Raw genomic sequence first — 22,886 nt, forward strand, 5'->3', positions numbered from 1 at the left:
GATTGATTTGCGTGTACTCTAAATTATACTAATATTTATTGCGGTAGAAATGAAGTGTGCAAAATGTGTTTGAAGATCAATCTCCGAAATGTCTCCATCCCCAAAACCGTACGACCGTGGCCAACCCTCATGAATAAAAATTCAGCTTTCGCATAATAAAGAGATTCTCGCGGCTCGGCCACTTGAGTTCGACGAGGAGGGTTCACGGTGTGCCCAATGTGAAACACGAAAGTCATCCATATAAAACATGTATATGCACGATGATCGACTCTATACGCTCATCATCAACGCAACGCGAGCATAGGCGTCTGTACGTGTTTCTTTCGCGTAGTGTTACAGAAAATCGTAACAGTTAAGTAAAAATTGAACTATCTAGCATTATTCAAAATATTTATTGACAGATACAATATTAAGCGTAATTCAATAAAAATATACTAAATTTAATAACGTATAGAAGTAAATAAAGTTATTCTTGAACGCTAATATATATGCTCATTCTTGCAAACGTGTTATTGTTTTTTAAAAAATTGTTTAATTCATAAGAAATTAGAAAAAAATTTTGCTTTTGTCCCGATATCTAAATCCATACGTAAACGTAGAATAGAACGGAATAAATGCTTAATGCATTTAAAATGTTGCAATGTGTTATTGCCCCCCGTGGCGAACGCCCATGTATGATCGGAAGACTTATCCCCCGGAAATACAGCGAAAGAAAACGAAGGCGGAACAGCGCGCCGCTCCAGCTGGCCGTGTCGAATCTCCTTGGCGGCGAGGGCCACGACGGGCCACGACTGTTTTCAACCCCCTCGCTTTTATCGCGGCGCAGTCCATCATCATCGTCGACGACTTGTCAACCTCATTATGCTCACCGCGTCCCTGGTGATCGTTATTAGCCGGCGCAAGTGCGGGCCCCGCGATGCAAACCGGAGGCGACGTAACGCAATTCACCCCGTGTACGCATGACGTGACGGGGGGTGTTTGCACAGGAGAAGAAGGGCTACTGCCGCCGCGTGACGGTGACGGTACGGCGACGGCGGCGGCGGCGGCAGCGCGGCGGGCCGAAGCGTGACGCAGCGTGACTCGTTTACTCACCACGGCTGCACAATACACTCGTCAGTGGCGCAACCGGCTTGCATTGCGTTACGTTGTACGGTGAGAGTGTGGGCGTACTGCTGTTGCGTTAGATCGCCAGGAGAGCAAACTTAGCAGTAGCAAATACTTCTGAAAACTATGATGGGTATCAGGCGGAGAAAACGACTTCGATGTACAAACATATTGCTTTGCCCGTTTCACCTTTCTGCATGCGTTCATATCGAAAACAAAATCCGCGTATTATCGCTACTTGTCTTCAACTCTTTTTCAATATTTAGTATGATCGTGTGAAAAATTAAAATGAATATAAAAATATAAAAAAGAAATGTAAAATCTGCAGCAGTACAAAAGTGTGGAAATAACGAGACAAACTTTCTATTGAAAAACTACAGGAGTTGAAATACTTCCTATGAAATGCTACAGGAATAGTTGGTGACACAATAGGGAGGATTTCTTCTCGCAAAAGAAATATTGCGCGAGATTTACAGACTCTGGAGACGGCATTAACGAATATTCGTAAATCGCGCGCGATGATAGGCGCTTATAGTTTTTTTTGCGGGTGCCATGCGAGAGCATCAACGCGGGGCTTTGGTGCTCCCACGATACTGATTGATTACGCGACGACCGCCCGGCAGCCTCTCCTCTCGCATCGTCGACGGCGGCGCGGCGCGGCGTGGCGGCCGCTCGTTTTGTGCGCTGGTGAAAGGGAAGCCGATGCCTTTTGATACGGACGATGTTGGCCACTTGTACGAACTCATCGCTGCCTTTGATTCCGCTCATCCAGCAATGCTATGCGCAGACATACAACGTGGAGGAATTTCGTGCCGAAAATTTCGAAATTTTGGGATCAGCACAGCTAATATTAATATCTTAGCACTAAATACATTTTAAACACTGTATTTGAAAAAAAAATTATATTATCTAATTATTCTTGACTTTTCACGCAAACGTTGTTTAGATTCATTTCTAAAAATTTCTTCTCGCTCTTGCAAAAATAAATGGCAACATTTTCTCCATGAAAGAAATGCTAGCACAAGAGAGAGGGAGAGAAAGAGAGGGAAAGGGAAAAAGAAAAAATAGATGAAAAATAGATTTAAAAAAATGTATTGCGTCAACAAATATATATTCTGGTTTATTCAGTTTGTTTGGTGAGACAGAAACATACGTTTCATACATTTCGTATTTGAGGGGCACAATCCGGATGATGAGATACCGCGCCGAATTTCCCTACAAGATTACAATTGGCAGAATCAATTCTTTGTGACGCCTCTCGCCATTCTGCGCGGGTCCGTTACGCGATTACAATTAGTTGCAGCCTCCCCTATTCCCTGATTACATCGGTACGAAGCTTGGGGACAATCGGTACATTGTTAGCATCGGCGTGCGTAAGCTGCTTTGAAGGATAAACTTTGTTACTTTCCGCAACGTTTTAGGAAACGTTTCGTATTGTTACTGACAATTATGAATATTATCTGACCAGCATCGGCAATATTATTATTAAATCGGCAAACAATATTAAAATACAAACCGAATATAATGGCTCAGAAGATTCAAATTCAAATGTCAAATAAGGACCTCTGAGAGCCAACGCAAGATTTTCGTGCTTATCTCTATTTCTTCGTCTTAAACAATATTAAAATAGTTATAACAATTGTAAAAGAAAGAGAAGATTAAATTATATCTTGTGTGATTAATTTCTACTTAAGATATTACATATTTCCACTCTCGTAAGAACATAAAGAACCATTTCGATGATCATGCTGCAATAAATTGCAGTCTGCTATGATCAATCGTTCCGCAGATGCCACTTTCCATGACCGAAATATTCACGTGTTCGTTCGGCAAATAGCTCACTCGCTCGTCGCAAGCGTGCGTGTAAGCATTGGCGAAAGGACCTGGAAGAATTGTCGTCTCGAGTCTCGAGAGTGCGTAATTCTGTGCGGAGATGCCGGAGATCACGAAACCGTCGGAAAATATCCTTGCGAGAAGTATTATAACGCCGTATGCTCATTCATGGAAACCTTTTCAAAAGTGCGGAGATGATTCACCCTGACTATGCGATTTTCACATTTTCGGGCGAAATTCAACGAAAAAGGGATTCAATGAAATCGCTACCGTCCGACCGAATTCGACATTATTATATAGTACAATAATTTCGTGAGTGTTACAGGTGAATCAGTTCATAGAGATGTCGTACCTCTTTATTGGGGGCAATTTCTTGATGGTGACGAATAGGTAAGGTTTCTGAAAAAGTACCCTTATAGCATTCAGCCGGACAGTTCGGAGAGAACGCAGTCCTGTGTGGGACGACCGCATAGATCTTTTCATTTTGTGCCCAATGGACGACAATCGATAATTGTAAACTCGAACCTATACTGTCGCTTGACAAAAAGAGCATTTGTCAAGTCTGTATCGATGAGCACTTCATTTCTCAAAAGAAGATATACTCTCTTAGGTTCCATAGAATTGCACGATGTGTCTATTTATTTTGATACATTCGTGTTTTAACTTTCGAAAGGTCAATCACTTGTTGTATATTTATATAAGAGGAAATATCTTATACAGATTATCTTAACCCTAGCTAGCCACAGTTATTTTCGAGTCCTTAATTCGCCACACTCCGGTCCGTGAGACCGCTTAACTTTGTCGGATTATTATTTTCATTCTAATTAATATTTTAAAACTTGTACTGTAGAAATTGGAAATATAGACTTTGAATAAGGTGTTTATGATAATATCAGGTCAAAAAATTATTTGAATTTAAACTGAACTTATTATAAGGAAACTAAAAAGTTATGTTATTATGTGAAAACTATAGAAAAACGTTCGGCGGTCCACTAGACCGGAGTGTGGCGAGCTAGGATTAAACTTACTTGTCTTACTCGGGATAAGCAAGAAATTTCACTGAAAAAGTTTGTTTATTTGAAATTTATTTGTAATTTCACTGTTAATTAATTTATTAATATCAGAGAACATTGTCGCAAATAATTTTTAACGGTTCGCTCGTTGATCGTGTAACAAGAATAAAGATTATCGATTACGAAGCTTATAAAGCATGTCTGCAGTGTTCACGATAACCGAATTTTAAGCCTCAAATATTTTTTTCTTTCTTTTTGCAATTCACCAAAAACTTAAAGCCTCTAATTATTTGTTTCTTTTCTTAAGGGACGAGAAGCTAACCATCAGGGAGCTTCTGAAAAGACTTAAGGCAAGGTAACCTGCTGAGTTTCCCTGCGAGAGCTGCCGGGTGCAACGAGCCACCTTGAGCCAGATCATTGTCATGTCCGTTGATCTTTCAGGGGCAATAGCCGGCTCGTGGACGCCAGTCCGGTGGTTTTTCGGCCCGGACACATCCAGTAAGTAGAGACCTGCACGCTCACCGGCGGGTCATTCGTTATGGTTACCGCTCGTGGGTCGGCCCCAGTGAAATCTTTGTCCACCGCGCGATCCGATCGCCGATGTGATAAACATTAATGAGTATTGATGTTGGAGCGCCGATCCGGACCGGTCATCGTGATATCGCGACCGATGGATCTCTTGCGACATAGTGATTTCTTCGCCCGATTCGATCGCTGGCTAGTCGGTGCAATTAACTGTGCCATATCGCTCGCGAGGGAAACAATATTATACGTTTGATTTTAATATCTTCCATGTTATGAGTATATATATTGCAGTCGGTTGCACCTAGGCACGTTCACAGAATTTAACGTTTAATTTATCGTATCACTATGCTTTCAATAGATTTGTGCAGTATTTTATTAGATCAATATCATTTTTCTTATTTTCTTCTTTCTTATGTGTATGATCTCATCGTGAAAAATTTAAATCAAACTATCTCTACTGCTCGTTAAAGAAGTCTCCGGAGCACACAGGCTCTATCTCGTCTCACCGGCGTTCATCGACTAAGCATCAACCAAGAACGTTCATCCCGCTTCATCACCTTTTCTATTGCCAATCGACTTTGCCGCCTCCGGCCGACAGCGATTCGTATCGCGGGGGAGAATAATCGAGTGGCATTTTTACGCTGTTTGCAAACTGTATCGCCGGCGGGAGGTCGAAGGGCGCGGGCTAGAGGGGGTGTTTTCAAGGGGGGTCCGCGCTATCGTGACGAGTATCGATGCGAGCAGTCGAGTACGATAGAGCTAGGGGTGCCGCGGCATGCAACTCCACCCTCCGCGTACGATCTTCGTGCGATGGCACATGTGTGTACGTGTGCGTCTCGATTGCGTACGCGCGCGCTCCCACATACGCTGCAGGTCGGGAGGGTGCATTGCCATTCGTTCGTTCTCGCAGCCGCGGTGAGGTAACGCGCAAGATGACGGTCGGCGAACATCAAAGCGACCGACATCTTTCAGAAGACCGCCACCCTCTCTCTCTCTCTCTCTCTCTCTCTCTCTCTCTCTCTCTCTCTCTCTCTCTCTCTCTTTCATTCTCCGATCCGCGAAGCTTGGTTCTCTCTCTTTCTTCGCGTCTCCCCCGCGTCCGCCCTCGTTTATCTCGCTTCTCGTCTCAACCGACGCACGTCTCGGTGGAACCCACCACCGCGCCGCGTATGTATCGGGCATTCATTTCAATAACGAAGCACGAGAGAGCGGGAAACGTGAAAGTGCGCGATAGGCCGCCACGGCGCATACCGGCACACACTCTCCCTTTCTCTCTCTTTCGTTTATTTCTAGATTTCCCGTACTCTCGTGTCCCGCGTATTCTTTAATCCACGTTCGTCGGAGATCCCTCTTTGCGATTCTTATCGCGTCAAAGACCGGCATTATGCTCGTACGGCGACAACGTTCACCGACATCCGTCACATATCTTCTGTAATTTCAAGATTTGTAACAACTTACGCTAGAAACTCCGACGAGATTATGCTTTAACTTATATTCTGCGCGTGTGTCTCTTTTTCTCTTTTCAGAAACCGATACCTCTTGATCAAGTAGCTCTTTTCTATTTCGATGTAAAGTCTGCGAAGCAGAAAATCTCGGACAGAACTTTAAAACACAACACCGAGACAATTGTTCACATATAGCTTTGTTTGCTGGATCCTTTTGTCGGAACATTGCATATACAAGTTGCGGTAGAAACACACTGTGTTTCGCCCTAAGTTTAGCCCTAGGTAGCATCGTGGTAATTTTAGCGGACCGACATTTCCCACCGAACAGAGGAAATCAAACGGCTTTTGTTGTCGTAGATCATCTGACGTGGTGAAATTTTTCAAAATCAGATAGCAATAGCTTTGAGGAAGACTCGACAGCCACAAGACACATAATATTATTTTTCAGTCAGGTGGATTAGACTTAGGTAGAAAAAAAAGAGGATTATGCGTATCCAAATATCCAAATCTCGGCTAATAACGAGACTGAAGGGTGTACCTGCATTGTAATATTAGCTTCGGTTCCCTTTCAGTTCGCTGTCGGTACCTACATATCTGAAAAGCGCTTCCGAAAATTATGGTTAAAATGGTTCTATAAAACGAACCGCTCTATTAAGTTTATCGGAAAAGGGATTCATTATACAGAAAGGATTATCACCTCAATTTAAAGGTTCTAAAGAAGTCTGAAGAAAAAATAACCTTGTTCGCTTTTGGCTCGGTTCTTTCTAAAGTATGAAAATCTTTTAGGCGTTTGTACATTGTATATGTATACAAAACATAACCTGATATACAATACAGAACGATGCGACAGAATGACCTGATATACACATACAATTCGGCAAAAATCTTGCGATACTTATCATTAAGTATATATAGAACACATCTTAAACTTTCATATTGACTATCATACTTTTAATATCATACAAATAATAAGTATTTCAAGATTTTTACCGAATTCTATATCAGGTCATTCTGTCGCATTGTTTATGAGTTTTCTCTTTCTAAAGTATTTTAATAAAATCGATAGAATTAATAACAATCTCTTTGATTTATACATGCTTATTGGTCTATATATGCTCCACATGCTCTAAAATAGTTCTGATGTGATATTCAGTATGATATCCAGTTCAGTATCTCTTCTCTTATAAAAAATTAATATTATCATGTTAAGAAGAAATGGTCCATTACACGTATTCATTTATTTAATTTTTATGAACTCTCTTATTTGATGCATAGGTATTTTTCTACGTTTCATGGATATTATCCGTCGTTTTGTAGCCGAATTTAAGGGAATTCGAGATACGAGAACATACGAAATGTTTCGTACATTATAATGGTCCGTTGACACGATGATGGATCGTCTACCTTGACCGGACGGATAAATGTGCTTTCACACTAATGCACTGAAAGTGTATAATCGTTGTAGCACGCGGGTACACTAACAAGGGTCAACAACTCCATCAAATCTCGGAGTCGTATAATATACTATCATAATTGTGTGTAAGCGATATAAACAACGTAGAAAGTGAATATCGACTGTATAACGTACATACTCTTCTCAATAAATGTGAAAATAAATAGTTAAAATAAAACTAAAAGGCATGTTGCAGACCTAACAAAAAATGAAAATATGAAACATGATTAAAATATTTCATTAAAAAATTTAAATGTGTATTTAAAAAAATATGTCACATTTATTCAATTCTTTCGAATAATTTTTAAAAATTTGAATCTTAAGCGTAAGAATCATGACAATCAAGCAGTGCAATTTGTGGTCGGTTGTCATAATGGTTATTAAATATATAGTCGTGGGCGTGTTACGAAACCCCCGCGTGCCAGATCAATTCGTACGAAGAAGGGTGAGTCGCCACAATAAAAGGTCTTTGCACGAGCAGCTAGGAGTTAAGTCGTGGGTAATAATTACCGATCCCTCGTTAGCGCCACCAATAGATGGTCTCGCCCACCTGCCCACGTTATAATAATATAAGCCGCCTCTTTTGCGGTCGGTAGCCCTCGCACGTGCCGCCGGAACCTCTTTTATTCATTTTCTGCCCTTCGTTTCTCACCCTCTCACGCCCCCAGCTGAGAGCGCTCTATCGAGTCCCGATTCATTTCCGAATATTCCAACATTCGGGCGTTAGAGATCTTGAATTCTCATATATATCATATAATGTGCATTTAATCTAAATATATAATAGTTTTAAATATAATCTCTTATATAAATAATATATATATGTATTTGTTTATTTATTAAACATGTAGGAAACTCGATAAGTTTACTCCTTATATCGCCGCATCGATTTCAAAGGTTTCGTCGTATATTTTTTTATGGGTATCGATTATTCGTAACGCAATTCCAACGATGGATTTACGGATAGCCTGCATAAGTGTGAAAGTGACGAAACTATCGACATATACGTATGAGGATTATGCATAGGAATTGATTATTGCCGGCTATTGCGGCAGCCTCCTGTCTCGAGTCGTCGGCTTAAAGCACCCTTTTCGCAATCCGCCTGATATTCTCGTGCAATCGCACAGGCTTCTCGCTCGGTTAATTGCGTTATTCAGAAACGATCAATCAGCAATTAGCGATCCACTGTCCAGCAGAGGACGCCGGACCGCTGCTATCCGCGGCATGAAAGACCGCTTCGGGCATACAACATAGAATTATGAATCGTACAATCTGAATAAGGCGCGTTAACCGTATCATTACAATTTCTAATCAAACGTCGGTGCTCGCGGCCTTAATTTGTAAAATCCGATTGCGAAATTACGAATACAGAAAAGCGTATCAATTTTTTCCTACTAAAAAAATGGTGATTTCCTGTGAATATTTTTCAATTCTTTAGCTAGACATTATTTATATGGATTATTTATATTTTCAAACATTATAAACTGATTATTAAATATATTTAATACAGCCAACGAAGCACTTGCTCCTTCACTTACTGGAAGAACCAGAAATAATTTTGCGTATAATCTTCCTAGGCGCCCAGGAGCAGGTGATAAATATACGCTTTATTCCACAAAAGTTGTGTGTCTGAGAATAGTGACTGGTTGGCGCAACCAGTTCCGCGCGTTCTCCAGCACCAATTTGCGACGTCGCGAGAAAGAAGACGCGGCAGAAAAAAAAAACCTAGTAGACAAGAGAAGCCCCGGCGGGGACCGGCGGTGAACGAACACGTGATAGCGCATGACGAAGGCATGATGGATGAGGGGGCGGCTAGTTTACGTGATCGGGACATGATCGCTCGCAGGCGGGGTGGTCCGTTTGTCCACCGCTACTCCCGTGTCCGTCTTTTCCCTTTCTGCCTCTCGAACGTGTGTCCTCCTCTCCCTCTGCCCGCTTCCTCGTCCATTCCGTCGTCGTATTCCCTCGCATACGTCGCGTCATACGCCGGAGCGCGGCCGGACGCACCCCTGTCACCGGACTGAGCGATCTCGTTGTTCGGTGAATGCGACTATAAAAAGGACTCGCTTTTTATAGTCGTACGATCTCGCTTGCCGATATCTCGTCGGGAGACCTTCGAGGTAACGTTTTCGCGGACTTTGCCCGCGTCGACTCGCGCGATATCATTCGTGGATAGGAATCGATCTCGCCACCATTCGCGGAATCGAGACCTATACCTACGAATGTTTCAGTGAGATAGGTCGTTTGAAAGTTTAACTTTACATCCATGCATTTCGATCGTCTTCAGCTCTTCTTTTCCTTCTAAAATTTGCATTACAAGTGATTAAAAAACAAAGATTAAATTTTCCTTGACTTTATATTACAATTTAATACCTTTGAACCGAATGATAACTATTGGCTAACTGTGGGTCGGTTTTCTTTATACCAATTTAGGTCTTAAAATGACCTGTCTCATTCCACATCCAGCTAATACCTTTTATCGTGATGTCAGAAAAAAAGTAGATCCTCTCTTTCTCTCCGTCGCTCTCCGCGCTCTCCCTACGACCCGCGAAGTCACCGCTGAAATTCGTGCGGACGTTGAAGACGGACATGGAGTTCACGCTGAGACGTCGTCCCGTGGACGAGCGCACGAGCTCCCGAGTTTGACGAGGGCACGGACAAACGGTCCGGATAGAGAGGATGCACGAAGCGCGGGGCCAAGAAACCAGTAGCCTCTCGTCGAAGCGCCCCGCTGACCACGTCCGACTCCCTCCGCGCCGAGGATTAGATGCACAGCGATGCTCTGACATGAGGAATGCTTTGCCCGATGCCGAGAGTCGGGAACGAGGTCCTTGCCTCCTGCTACCATATCCCACGCTCTTTTTTCCATTTTCGATGATGTTAATTCTCGATATATCTGTCACGGCGGGAGAGAAGCCCCCGCAAGAGGAAACGAGGCATCTAATTTGAATGCTACTATATTAGTCGCTGCCGCACAATGATTATAATGTGGATGAAACTGCGCCAACTTACTGCGGCGGTTTGTGAGCAAATCGAACGAGGATGCTTTGTGTTTAGATATTATATAATATAATATAACAGCCTGACATCGCGTCATTTCAATAAAATTCAGATAAAATTCAGATTTGTATTTATCGCGAAAAAAATAAAATTTTTAGCTAAAATAATTGAAAGATAAATTATTCCTCAACATTACAATATCAAATTGTATATTTTATTTTGATAGAAACTTTACAACATTTTTGCCAATTGAAATAAAAAAAAATAACATTATAAACCTTTCAGTTCAATTATTTTAATTTTACTTCGAAGTATTATTTTACGATAACAATAGCTGATAGAGGAAATTACGGGAGGGATATTAAGCTGAGATTCCGTTACGAAAACAAATCCCGAGACAGATGTCTACGAAGGAAGAAATCCCGGGGTCATCGATTCTGCCTCGGACATTCGTTACTACCCAAAATCTAGTGAGATTAAGGGACGCGGCTCGATAAACGGGACGACCGCACAGAGATTGATACGGAAGATTCTCACGAGCGGCTTCATCAATCGTGGAGTTACGGAAAAGGCGAATCGTTGTCGGATTAATTTCGTAGCATGTATTACAAACGTCACGATCCCGTAATGACCGATCAGAAGTCCAACTGTTTCGCGGAGGGTTGGGAAAGCACAAACGGCCGCACTGTTGTCGTCAGTCATACACTGCGATCAAGTGTGTGCGCTCTGTGAGATTCTTTCTACTTTCAAGTCGCCCTTTATTTGGTTATCGTTTATCTTCATCATGTGGAAAATATTTCATCATAGGGAATAAATAAAATCTAATATAGAATTTTGCACAGTTTTATAATCGGACCAATATCACAAAATATCTTTTTCCTTTTATGAATTCAAATTAACACCTTTTTTTTATAAATAAAATATGTAAAAAAATATACATACTGATGCTCTCTCTCTTTCTTTAAAAATAATATTCGAAATTTTAATAAAAATTTCAAACTTTATATTGCAAAAGTATTCTCTACTATTTATTTCGAAAAGGCATAATCCACTTCGATCTTAACATTTTGTATAAAACACGCATATACACTGTAATAAAATTAGGATCCTTAATAAGAGCATAGAGGCTGAATACATCTGTGCGTATAAAGGAACAAAGATGTTTATTCGCCTGTACATATCGAGAATCGTAACGAAGGAGGAAGAATACGGGTACACCCTATGTATGCATATATGCGCGTTGGCATATCGCACAAGTTGAGATAATTGGTCGTACGATCGAGACAAATATTATTTCTCTCCGGACGGAGTCGAGGGAGGATTATATTTGTATGATAATACTTCACACTCGGCTGGCTCCCTATAATGGAAGAGGGATCTATGCATTGGGGGAGCGCGCCCAGTGATTCGACTTGCTATTATACGACGTAATCAGTACTCCATAAATATCGGCGTACTCACCCACTTAACGTTAAGAATTCGGATAAGTGTTATGTTTTATAGGCGCGTCACTCCGATCATTTTAACGGACAATAAAAGAGATAATTATTCGACAATGAACATTCGGGATCGTTATTTCTTACGCATAAATCATAAAGAATTACCTGTGTCTCAAAAATGAGATTTTTATTGGTATTGCACATTTCTACAAATAACAATAAAATATTTATCATGCTAGGAGTATTTAACGTAAGAATATAAAAAGTACACAAGAATTATTAATTGTTGATCGATTCATTTTTTTGTATAGTTATATTTTAGCTGCCTGGCAAGTTCATTGGAAAGAAAGAAGCAACAGTATCACGTAATTCCGAGTTCTTCGAAGATGACACTAGAGACGTTGCGTCTTCGGAGTGCCTTTGTACGGCAGGGTCGCAATCTGCAAGCAAGGAACTCTTGCTCCAAGAGATCGGATAAGAAGAAGAAACAAATCCGCTACCTTTGGGTATGAGAAAACGTGCGACGGCCGACGCGGTGTGTCTATCCCGGTAAGCCGTCTAGGAATGCGTCCTTCTCGCTTAGTCTCCTATTCTATTTCAATCAAGTCTCTATCTTTCTCTCTCTCTCTCTCTCTCTCTCTCTCTCTCTCTCTCTCTCTCTCTCTCTCTTTTTTACCTTCTTTGTTTCTTTTTCCCTCTTTTTCTTCCTTTCTGGTTGCTCGCTGTCCAAGTCCAACACGACATTTGAGAAGCCTTCATCAGACCCCAATATTCAGGGCGTATCATTTCGCCTGCCACCCTGTCGGCGGTAGATCAAATCAATCTCGATCGCGACGCGTTGCTCGACCCTTTTCCAAGTTCTTGAGACGCCCCCGTTAATATTATACCGCGTGAGGTAATATTACTCATAGTATAATGAGCTCTCTTAGCTACCAAACCGGCTCAACTACGGCTGCATTTCTAAGAGGCTATGCTATAGTAGAATATAGCTTAGTACCTAGAAACGATGAAACTAAAAAGAATTAAAAAATATACATTATACACAACAGCCAGATAATTTTTTATATATTCCACAGCGAAAAATAATTGCGGATGTTATCTAGGTCGTTGAATTCTTTAATCAACAACAATGGGTAATCAACACAATGCTAATTATTTTTACGCGTTATTTATTTCAATCAACAATGCGTCAGGAAAAAGTGTAACGTTCGCCAATATAAGCGACCGTGAGTGCAGATTTTCGAAGCTTGATGCGCATCGCTCAACATCTAGGCATCTAGGCGCACGCATTTCTGCCGATGCACCTAAATCCGAGACAAATTGTGTCGGCAAACACAGGCATTGTTCGCGAAGAAAAAACCGCCGGAGCGTGTTTACGTCACGCCGCCCATTCTGAAAAGTAATCTACACCGTATTGTCGCGCCGGCGGTGTGCGCGCGCCCGGCCATCCACGAAAGACTTAGTGCCCTCCCTCCGCCCCTTTTCGCTCTTTAGTACGGGCTTTAGTCCCCGCGATATTCACAAGGACGCCGGCCGCGGCACGATCTGTCACGGGCATCGAGACTCGCGGTCGGATGATCGCGCGTAAGCGCGTTATTCGCAGCGGCCTTTCAGACCTCGGCGGTATCGTTGCCTCTTACTCGAGGGGTTGGCACTCCGCGCGAGGGGTGGGGTAAGTCCCATCACGTCGGCACCGGTCGCCATCACCGTCGGGATTATCTTCGGGTCCTGGTACCACGCTGCTCTGCGGCTCTTCTTCTTCCCTTACCTGATCGCACTCTCTGAGAACTTAAGCGCTAAATTGTTACTCGAAGTAGCGAGACCGACAGAATGGAATTCACACGCATCCTACATTTTTGTGCCTAAATGCGACCCCGTTCGGTTTAAAATTCAGTTTGTTTAGTAGAAATGTTTCACGAACAAGTATTTTTCCGCAGGAATTATTCGGTTATAAAGATATTGAGATGTACAAAGATTTATTTCGAGTTGCGGAACTGCAAGTTCGACGAAAGTTCTGCAGAAAAAGTTATGGGCTTTCGTCAACATATTCCAACTGCAAAAGGCTGAGCTTGCGAAAGCTCTCTCGTTTATGTTTCGTTTTTGTAAAGTCAGTAATAAACGAAAATATAATCCGACTTCGGGTTTATGCGATTCTTTTTATGAACTGCTTGTGGTATTTTATGCGATACTTTTTAAAAATCTTTTTAAAGTTTCTATAAGCTATAATTACGTAAATAATTTACTATTCATTAATTCCTTTAGATTGTGTTTTATAAAAAGTCAATTTAGATATATATTGAATCGAGTTGAACATAATCTTAAATACATTTCTACGCTTTAGATTCATAGCTAAACTGCCAGAATTAAGAAAATACAATGAATACAACGACTAAAGCAAAAGAAGAACAAAGGTGGAGACACGCGCGGCTTGCTGGCCGTTTCTATCCCGTTGCAGCTGTGAAACGCGTACCATCGGCTTTGGTATCCACGATACCTAATTTTTAAGAGTATGTCCGGAAGGCGGGAGGGGGGCAAAGGAACCACCTGGAACCCCCGGATCAAGGGAGTGGAGAGACTATTCGGATGCGCCGATCCGTGCAACGAGCCGCCGCGAAATAAGGGATGCTCTCTCTCCTCCACCCTGTCCCCGGCCACCGACGGTTTTCGACAGTGCCGTAACGCGGTACCTCCGTCGCGTACCGGGGCCCTCGACCACCGCTTTTTGCGACCGGCGCTCTGTATACGCGCTCTATATACATGTAACTAATACCGATGCTGTTTGGGGCAACCCTCGCCCGAAGGGTACGCCGGAGACTTAAGCACGAGCATACTTACCGCATGTTGCCATAATGAGTCGCGGGGTAGAATGCGCGGAAGAGGGAGAGATGGGGTGGGTTCGGGTCCCCTCTCCCGCTCCTGTTCTCTTTTCATTCAATGCCGCAAAGAGCGGCCGATGCCTTCAAAGGAAGATTAAAGTGCCGCGATCCTTGGCAGTTTGTTTATCGGCCAGCTTTCTCTTTCTTGCTCTGCCCGCGTTATCCTTTTTTTTTCTTCCTTCGTCTTCGGCTTCTCTTCTTTCATCCTTGCCTTCTTCTACGTGTACGCGCCGGATTCACCACGACGTATTATGAACCAATGGAATCGAAGAGCGCTTTTTTTTGCAGACAGAATTTTTTGTTTCAATTAGACGCGATAATATAATATTGTTATTTTGTGATCGAAGTCATCACTTGAAGAATACTGACTGTTATCTTATTGTCCGGATCATTTTCATTTCAAGTATTATCATTCAAAGCATTTATTTAAAATATTACTTTTCGATTTTCATTTTTCTTCTTTTTCTCTTTTTTTCGGATGATGATCAATTTATATCTTCTTTCTTCTATTGGAAAATTTTAATTTTTATCAATCACGTGTTATACTTATATCACATATACAAATGCAGCTTTTCACGATGCACGCTGCTGATCTTTCGTCCCCGCTTTAAAATCATTGACGGCAATCCAATTTGTCAGTGTACATTTTCTGTAGCGTTGCTCGATAACTGTAAAAGTTACCCATCCCGCCGCTCACAAAGCGCACGTAAAATCACCTCTGGACGCCGCAGTACGCAGTATACGCGCTGGATGTACAAGGGTTCAATCGCGGTTTTACGAGGGGTTGGAAAGTCGGCACACGGAGGGACGCGGCACAGGGGATGTTTCGGAGAGTAGGGCGTACACACACCGGCGGAGGGAAAACATGGTGGCCAACTGGTTGCGGCATTCATCAGAGGCGGTGCTCCGCGTACCTTTTGAGATCTCGTCTTTTTTATCGTTCTCCGTGTACACGCGTACATCGGCATGAAGGGGAACGGCAGAAAAGAGCGAGAGCAAAAGAGAGAGAGAGAGAGAGAAAGAGAGAGAAAGAGAGAGGTAGAGTAGGGGGGCGACTGGCTCTATGAGAAAAACTCTCCATTGAAACTATCGACGAGAAAGGAGCCGCCTCCGTGTCGGCTCCCTTTGCGCGATCCGCTTCGATCCTACGAGGAATCATCGGGAGGTATTTACACCTTCTTTACGCCGGAGAGCCGCACGCAGCGCATTATCGCCGGGCTCTGCTTAATCATGCGTGGCGCGCGCGCCCTGCCATTTACAAAGCCGCACGTACGTAATTGTAAACGTCGTCACAAAGAAAGCGCGCTTTTCTCTCCGCAGCCACGTTTCGTAAGATGGTCTCTCGCGTAAATATAAAATATCTTTGAAGTCGCATAAAAAAGATAAACACATTAATTATAACCGGAAAACCGCGTAATTATAGCGCGTATTCCGTGTCCCGCTTTTAGGATTAATTGCGATCGTTTTTAACCGGCGATAATGTCGAACGCGATTTTCCAGCATTTAGGATTTTTATCATCAAGGATCTTTTTTTCAAATAGTCGATAGCATCGTGAGATAATATTTTTCCCAGGGAAATGATACATTCCCGTGAATTGTCCGTTGTCCGGCCGAGAGACGCGAAAGTTAGCAGATAGGACGCGAGAAAAAGCGGAGATATGGCGCTTGCGTTGCGTTGCGGCGAACGGCCCGAAGGGAGAATGGAAACAGGCGAACCGCGCGGCGCGGATCAGAAGCGTGTGGCGAATCTCCCTCTCGGATGTTTCCAATTACGTTTACGTCTCTCAGTCTCTGCGTCTCTCCCTCCCGCGCTCCATCCCCCTCGTACCGGTGTCTGATTACACCGCGATGTCGGGCAACGCATTCGCCGCAAAAGAGATGCACTTGCTGCCGCGCCCGCGTCGTCCTTCGTCGCCGGGCGCCGAAGCCTGAAATCAGAGAATAATAAAATTCACCTAACGCCGTTTACGGGATACGGGCGCCCCCGGACGCGCTTCCGCGTAGCGAGGCGCAGCTCGCAGAAAAAGGGCAAATGCGAGGAGTAATCCGATACGTTACGGCGCAAGTTTCGCGAGGGTAACTATGTTTCGACAAAGTTGGCCCTTTAAAGAGTGCCGATATATCGAGACGCGCTTTATACTCCTTCTCGTGCACATGTGGGACACGAATAGCCAGTGGACACTGCTGGGATATTCAAATGCCCTGCTTATTCGCTTCCGTTTTAGAGGAAATGTTGCTGAATATGTGCAATTTACATGTATTGTAGTTTATATATCCCCAATATATATATATTTTTTTTTTTTGAAATGATGAGTGCAGCAGAAGCCGATATCGCATTTATAGCAAATCGCTCGATTGCTACCCTCCCCGTTGTTATTATACGTACATGGCTAAATCAATTACTCGCAAATTGTAATTATTATTCTCCGCGGCGTATCTTTGTCCCGCGTTATTTTTTTTTTGTTCCGATAATCACATTGCGCCGGTCTCTTTTTGTCGCGGAACGAGACATTTAAAGCCCGCGAGCGCATAATCCATTGTTCACACGGATAATTTTATTAATGTACGTTAATCCGCGTGTTCCATGCGTTCAAATGCCCGTATTGCAGTTCGTTAACTTAATGGCGATTATCAGGATGAAATACAACTCGTAAATGCGCGAGGCGCAATCCGGATAAGCCGAAAGGCAATAAAGAGGAATTGCAAATGCTTCGGATGAAAATGCTGCCAACAATGCGGCCCCGATAGTATTCTATTCGTGTTAAACGTTCGAATAACACCGTTGCGCATGAAATCGGTTCGATTAAAAATACCACTAAGCGTCGGGTTGTTTTGCGGAATATTCGATACAATAATAGGTCGAACTATAAGCGAAGTGTACAAGTTTGCGAACGATACTGCGAAAAATCGATAATGCGAAAGAGATATGGCGAGTAAGCGGTACGATGTTCCAATAAGAAAACCTATGTAGCTATTGATTAATTTAGTTCTGCGCCGAGATAATTAATCCGAAATGTCAACGTATCGCGGACAAGCGCGGCATATGGGATTCGTCGGGTTTCGACGCCGACTTGATAAATCCAATTGTACGCGTCGGCTAAAGCCGAAAGGTACACGAAGGCCGTGTCGAAAGACGCGCTACCGAACTTGGACAGCAACTTGCTGCCGCGTGTTTCACGGCTATCAGCCGAGAGCGCTGCCTAGCTGGAGGGCAATATTAGCGCGGAGGCTGCAGCGCATAAAGACGTTATTATCCTGACGGCTCTCGTTCACTCGCCGCATTCACTCGCCGAATGCGGCACCGTTTCTGAAACTCCGCGAGGCGGCTCGGAAGAGAGCGTGTGTATCAGCGTTGAAGAGATATCTCGAGAAATCCCGCTTCCCGCTGAAACGTAATGTATTTATCTTGTAAACGGTGCGAATCAAGTTTTCAAGTATAACGAATTTAAGCAAAATATTGGTACAAGCGGATAAGCTAATTCGGCGGTAGCAAAGCTAAGAATCTTCGCAACTTGAGTCTTCGGGATTTGGCTTGCGCCAGTTTCAAAATAAAAACAGACGCGCGAGGAGGCAAGATTGACCAACCAATAAGAAGAGAATCTTCCTCGCCGGAGAGTTTGATCATTTTTCTTTTCTCTAATGATCTCATTTCTTCCGCGTTAATCTGACAATCTGCCAATCGTCCGCTTATTTCAATTCCTGCACTTCCATTTCGTAACTTTTCGCCAAATCGACTCTATTATTATCCTCTGTTAACTATAATCCTCTCCCTTTCGGATGTTCCGAAGACCATTCACAAGTCTCATCAAATTTTCGTCAAACAATCCGCGCGCGTCGACGTGTTCGGCGTGTTCGTCGATTTTCGTCTTCTAAGCACGTCTGGCCGATTAATTGCGTATCGATCGGATGCACATATTTAGTGTCGATAGCGAGAGATCATTTGTACTTTGTGGATACTTAGATGCCTCTTGACACTCCTTGTGTACATACTCGCGATGAAGTCACGCGAATGTTCGCTTTAATCGAACATTCATTACTTGATACAATACACTGAAGTCTAGCTGGTTTTACAAATGAATTGACTTCAAGTTTTATTCTCGCCATGTCATTTATGCGGAAAAAGAAGAAATCCACGAAGTTATATTTCGAGTCTTTTTTTAAGTAGAAAACAATTGCGCATTAAAGGAAAAAATATTTTGTATTATTTCTAATTCTGTTATTACGACAATTATGTCAAGCCGACACAGTTTTCTATTTTTCACTCGCACATTACTAATGGCAGGGAACAGCGTGGAACAAATCGTATTGTAAAATCAATTTCTCATCGTACAATACCGCTAACGCGAAGTTATGATTGGTGCGAATAATTGACAGGCATATGCGCTTTTCGAATATAAAAATAATTGGTAGCCGACGAGTTTTTCGCGGGCGACGGACTTCATACGCTGCGACGAATGATCGAAATAATTTACGCGTCCGCGTCGGCTGGATGCGTCCGCGCAACTTTCTCGACGGCTCACATTGTATCTATGTTGCGTTTTTTTTTTGCTGCGTTATTTCCCCCGAGCGCGTCGTTAATCGCGCCGATTGCCGGCACCAGCGAGAAAGAGGCTAGGTACGCAGGTAATTGGCGCTTAATTGGACCCACCTGTTCCATCCGGCCGGGCAAAGGAATCTCGACTCTCTTACGCTATTTATTTTAAGCGAAGGGGTTGGCCTCTCGATTACTTAGCACTTGTGTCAATTCCCTTAACGACGAATTACGGATTTCATAAAGATGTTTCTCTTTTAATCCTTTATAAAAATCGTTCTGCGCCAAAAAATGCGTTTAATTTGATAAATTCCATTTATCAAAACTGGACCGTTAAAAAGGATTACATTGAGCGAAGCATTTCTTCCATATAATCCTTTTAATTTCTGCAACTTTATCTTTTACAAATGTGTTTCAACTGCAAACTATAATTCTTACAGTACTGTAAATTGCACAATAAACACCACAAAATAAGTTATAAAGGAAACACCATCTTTTTTAGCGTCAGCAACCATCAGCAAACGTCATTTGTCAGATACATATTTTGAAAATGCATTCGCTCTAATTCCACGTTAATACGCCGTTTCGTGCGACTTGCTTTGTATGCGAAGTAATCGCTTTAAAACGCTTAAAACGCTCGCTAATTCTCAAAGAAAGAGCAAACGCCGGTTTTTACTCGCGGCCGCCATTATCTCTCATTAGAGTGGGCTCTTTTAGCGGAATCCCGTGGCGTCCCTCTTATGTCAACCCGCGCTCATGTGTGTGGGCCGAGAAAACGTGAAAGATAAAATAAAGGCAGGGGGGGGGGATTCGAGAAAAGGGGTGCGACAAAGAAGGGTTGGACAAAATGTACCGACACGCTGCTCGCGCATGTATGCGATTGCGCATGCAGACGGACTCGAGGAAAAAAATCAAATAAAATAAAATTGATGGGTTGTCGAAGGCAGATAAATCGAAAGGTGGATTACGACGGTCGTGATGGACACTGTGTGTGAAAGCGACGTCGGGATGTCAAACTCTACGTCCATCCGTGTCGGACCGTTCTCGTCCGCCGTGCAAACTATACTATACGCATGGAAGCTCGTAAAGAAAATTACGCGTAACCGATAAATTAAAACCTATCCTATTATCTTATAATGCCAAAGAAGTGAAGGGACGAAGATTGACACTATGAAGATAGAAAAACTGATTTCACACGTAAATCTTTACTAAAAAGGCCAGTAACAATTGATCATTGATTTAATAACAGTAGAGTGGGTAGAGAATGATGCACAATTAGAGAACCAGCAAAGAAATAAATTTTTATTAGATATAATAAACGACATTCAATAAGGACTAGAGTAAACTACGATACAGTAAACTATGCCGATCAATATGTTTTAATTAGGACTGATTAATGAATTACAAGGATCCTTTGGGGTCTAATTGGCTCTAGTTCTTATTAAAAGACTTCGAGGAATTGCTTCACGTTACTGTCGCGTTATGAAGAATTATTCTGACGGAAGAAAAGTGGGTAGAGAAGGACTACTGAATCGAAGGCGCGGAAAGAGAGAAAATCCACGCGAGACTCAGCCAGTGTCGCAATTTTGCATTTTTTTCACACACTCACGCGTGCACACAGTGACAAACTTACCTCGGCGACGTGAAAAGATCCGCGGGGAGCAGCTCGGCGGCGGCCAGAGACAGGGAAAGAGACGAGTCTCGTTGGACGACGACGGGCGAACGACGACGGCGTCGGCGACGGTGTTGCGTGCGAGAGTGGCGTCGCGACGCCGGGCGTCGGCGTGGATCTCGCACGCGCGCCGTGCCTTCCGCGTCGCGCGCCGAAAACAATGGCGTCGTCGGGGTTCTCCGATCCGAACGGGGCACGGAACACCGCCCACGGCAAGCGCCGCCCCCGTCCGGCAACAGCGATCGGTGGCGAGGTGGCGAGGCCGCGAAGCCTTCTTCGGGGCGCCGCGCGGAGTTGCGCGATGCCGCTCCGCGCGGCACAATTGCGGTTTATCCCCACCGTCGACGGTCGGCGAGCGCGACGGGCCACCGCCACGCCATCGCCGGCATGGCTCCACCCAGATACACACTATGCCGCACTGGTCCTGGCCGAGAAGCCTCGTCAGGGGCAACGTTGCCCGGAGGCAAGGCAACTGCCTGGTCGACTCCGCTCGCGCCGGCCGAAGGAGTGAGCAAGAGCGAGAACGGGGGGAGAAAAGAATGAGGAACGGAGACGGCGTGAGAGGAGCGGCAGGGGAGAGCAGGGGGCAACGCCAACCGAAGGGAGATGGTGTATACGATGTGTAGGGAACGCGCTTAGGGGTGGGGGCACGCCAAAATCGTGCGGCAGGGATCTCCGCATGCGGGAAGGCAGACTCTGGTGGTCAATCGGGCGCCGCGCACCGCAGCAGCGACGCGTCACTGCACCCCTGTTTTGGGAGTCGGGCACGTGCTTCTTTCCTCTCCACCGACGCCGCGCGTTCAACTGCATTCCGGTTGCTCGCAGGCAGAGCTCATCCGCAGCCAGCCAGGCGCGATAAACGCCGATAAACCGCGAGAAGCCGCGCATCCACGCTCGTGCCGAGAGACACCGCTGTGAGAGACACCGCACAGCTCCTCCTGGATATTCTTGCCTCCTTTGTAACGCGGTGTACGGCATATTGATAACGTCGTTCGCGCAACCTCGTCGCAACCTGACAGATAATCTCGCGAGCATTCCTGACGCTGACCCGGTCTTCCGTCATCCGAGGATCCGTGTCCCGGTCTCGGATCCGTCGACATCAACGCGGTATATCGCGCTAAACCGAAGAAAGTTGACAGCGCATCAATCCGCGTTAAATTAATTGCCAAATAGTGTGGATTCCCCGAAGTGGCGAGGTTCGATGTACTCTCGTTAAACTGTGCGATTATATTTAATCATACAGTGTGTCAGTGAGATCGCGGCAGTTGAGTCGCGGCGTACTCACTCCTCGTCGGCAGCTGATTTCTTGAGGTTCCTCAACCGGCGAACTGAGGAGCGTGGAGGCTCCGATCAACGGAAGCCGCGCCAAGAAAGTGCTGTGAACGGAGCAACGCCGTCGCGGATTGTGCTTTCAGCTGGTGGCTGGATCCGGCCTGACCACGGCCATTCTCGACACGGTACGTTCGCATTCAGTTTCGCGATGAAAAGACGATTCGCCCAACGGGACGTCTGACACATTTATTCGGCACTACGAGTTCGAGAATCTTGCTTATACAAACACGAGCCCTTTCTAAACACATGTAAAGCATTAAGAATAAAGCTACAACAGCTTACGTTACTGCTAAGTCACTGTTTCGTTTGGAGTTTAGAACTACTAGAGTTTACAGGGCTCTTTAAAGCTTAAGTTTATCTTTAGTTAACTAATCATCGTGTTTACTCCGAAAAATCGAGGGATTAGTATATTGCCTGTTGTGATATTTTCATAATATACCGTAGTGTTTGTGTTATTACCGTAGAGAGGAGAATTGACTTTCACAATATTTTTTGCCTAAATTGTATTCCTGTTTCTAATGAATGAATTGTATCTTTTCTCATTTTCGGAACAATACAAATGATGCGAATAGCCTTTCATTCTTGATATTTAATAATTGATCAGTATGAAAACAATATTTTTTTTTAAGAAAAAGAATTAAACTATCATTAATTTCAAATAATATA

The 22,886-nt window shown here is 43.8% G+C and overlaps 1 protein-coding gene and 2 long non-coding RNA genes across 4 annotated transcripts in view; 2 read left to right on the forward strand and 1 right to left on the reverse strand.

Moving 5' to 3' along the window:
- LOC139773849 (uncharacterized) overlaps positions 1 to 5,751 on the forward strand; it is a 36,193-nt gene extending 30,442 nt beyond the window's left edge. The window contains exon 3 of the long non-coding RNA XR_011718438.1: positions 4,258 to 5,751. This is a non-coding gene — a long non-coding RNA (uncharacterized lncRNA). The remainder of the gene's footprint in view (positions 1 to 4,257) is intronic.
- A 6,224-nt stretch (positions 5,752 to 11,975) lies between these two features.
- LOC139773850 (uncharacterized) lies at positions 11,976 to 21,075 on the reverse strand. The gene is made up of 2 exons (XR_011718439.1): positions 20,850 to 21,075; positions 11,976 to 16,613 (listed from the first exon to the last, which is right to left on the reverse strand). It is a non-coding gene; the product is annotated as an uncharacterized lncRNA (long non-coding RNA).
- A 453-nt stretch (positions 21,076 to 21,528) lies between these two features.
- Positions 21,529 to 22,886, forward strand: part of Toy (twin of eyeless) — a 34,784-nt gene continuing 33,426 nt past the window's right edge. Inside the window, exon 1 of one of the 2 annotated variants that reach the window (XM_071708630.1) lies at positions 21,529 to 22,345. The gene's annotated coding sequence lies outside the window, so the exon portion shown is untranslated. The remainder of the gene's footprint in view (positions 22,346 to 22,886) is intronic. The other variant, XM_071708629.1, reaches the window with a different exon arrangement.

The sequence above is a fragment of the Temnothorax nylanderi genome, unplaced genomic scaffold (genome assembly GCF_030848795.1).
Source record: "Temnothorax nylanderi isolate EJ_2023f unplaced genomic scaffold, tnyl_v1.0 TNYL_tig0070_pilon, whole genome shotgun sequence".
Lineage (NCBI taxonomy): Eukaryota > Metazoa > Arthropoda > Insecta > Hymenoptera > Formicidae > Temnothorax > Temnothorax nylanderi.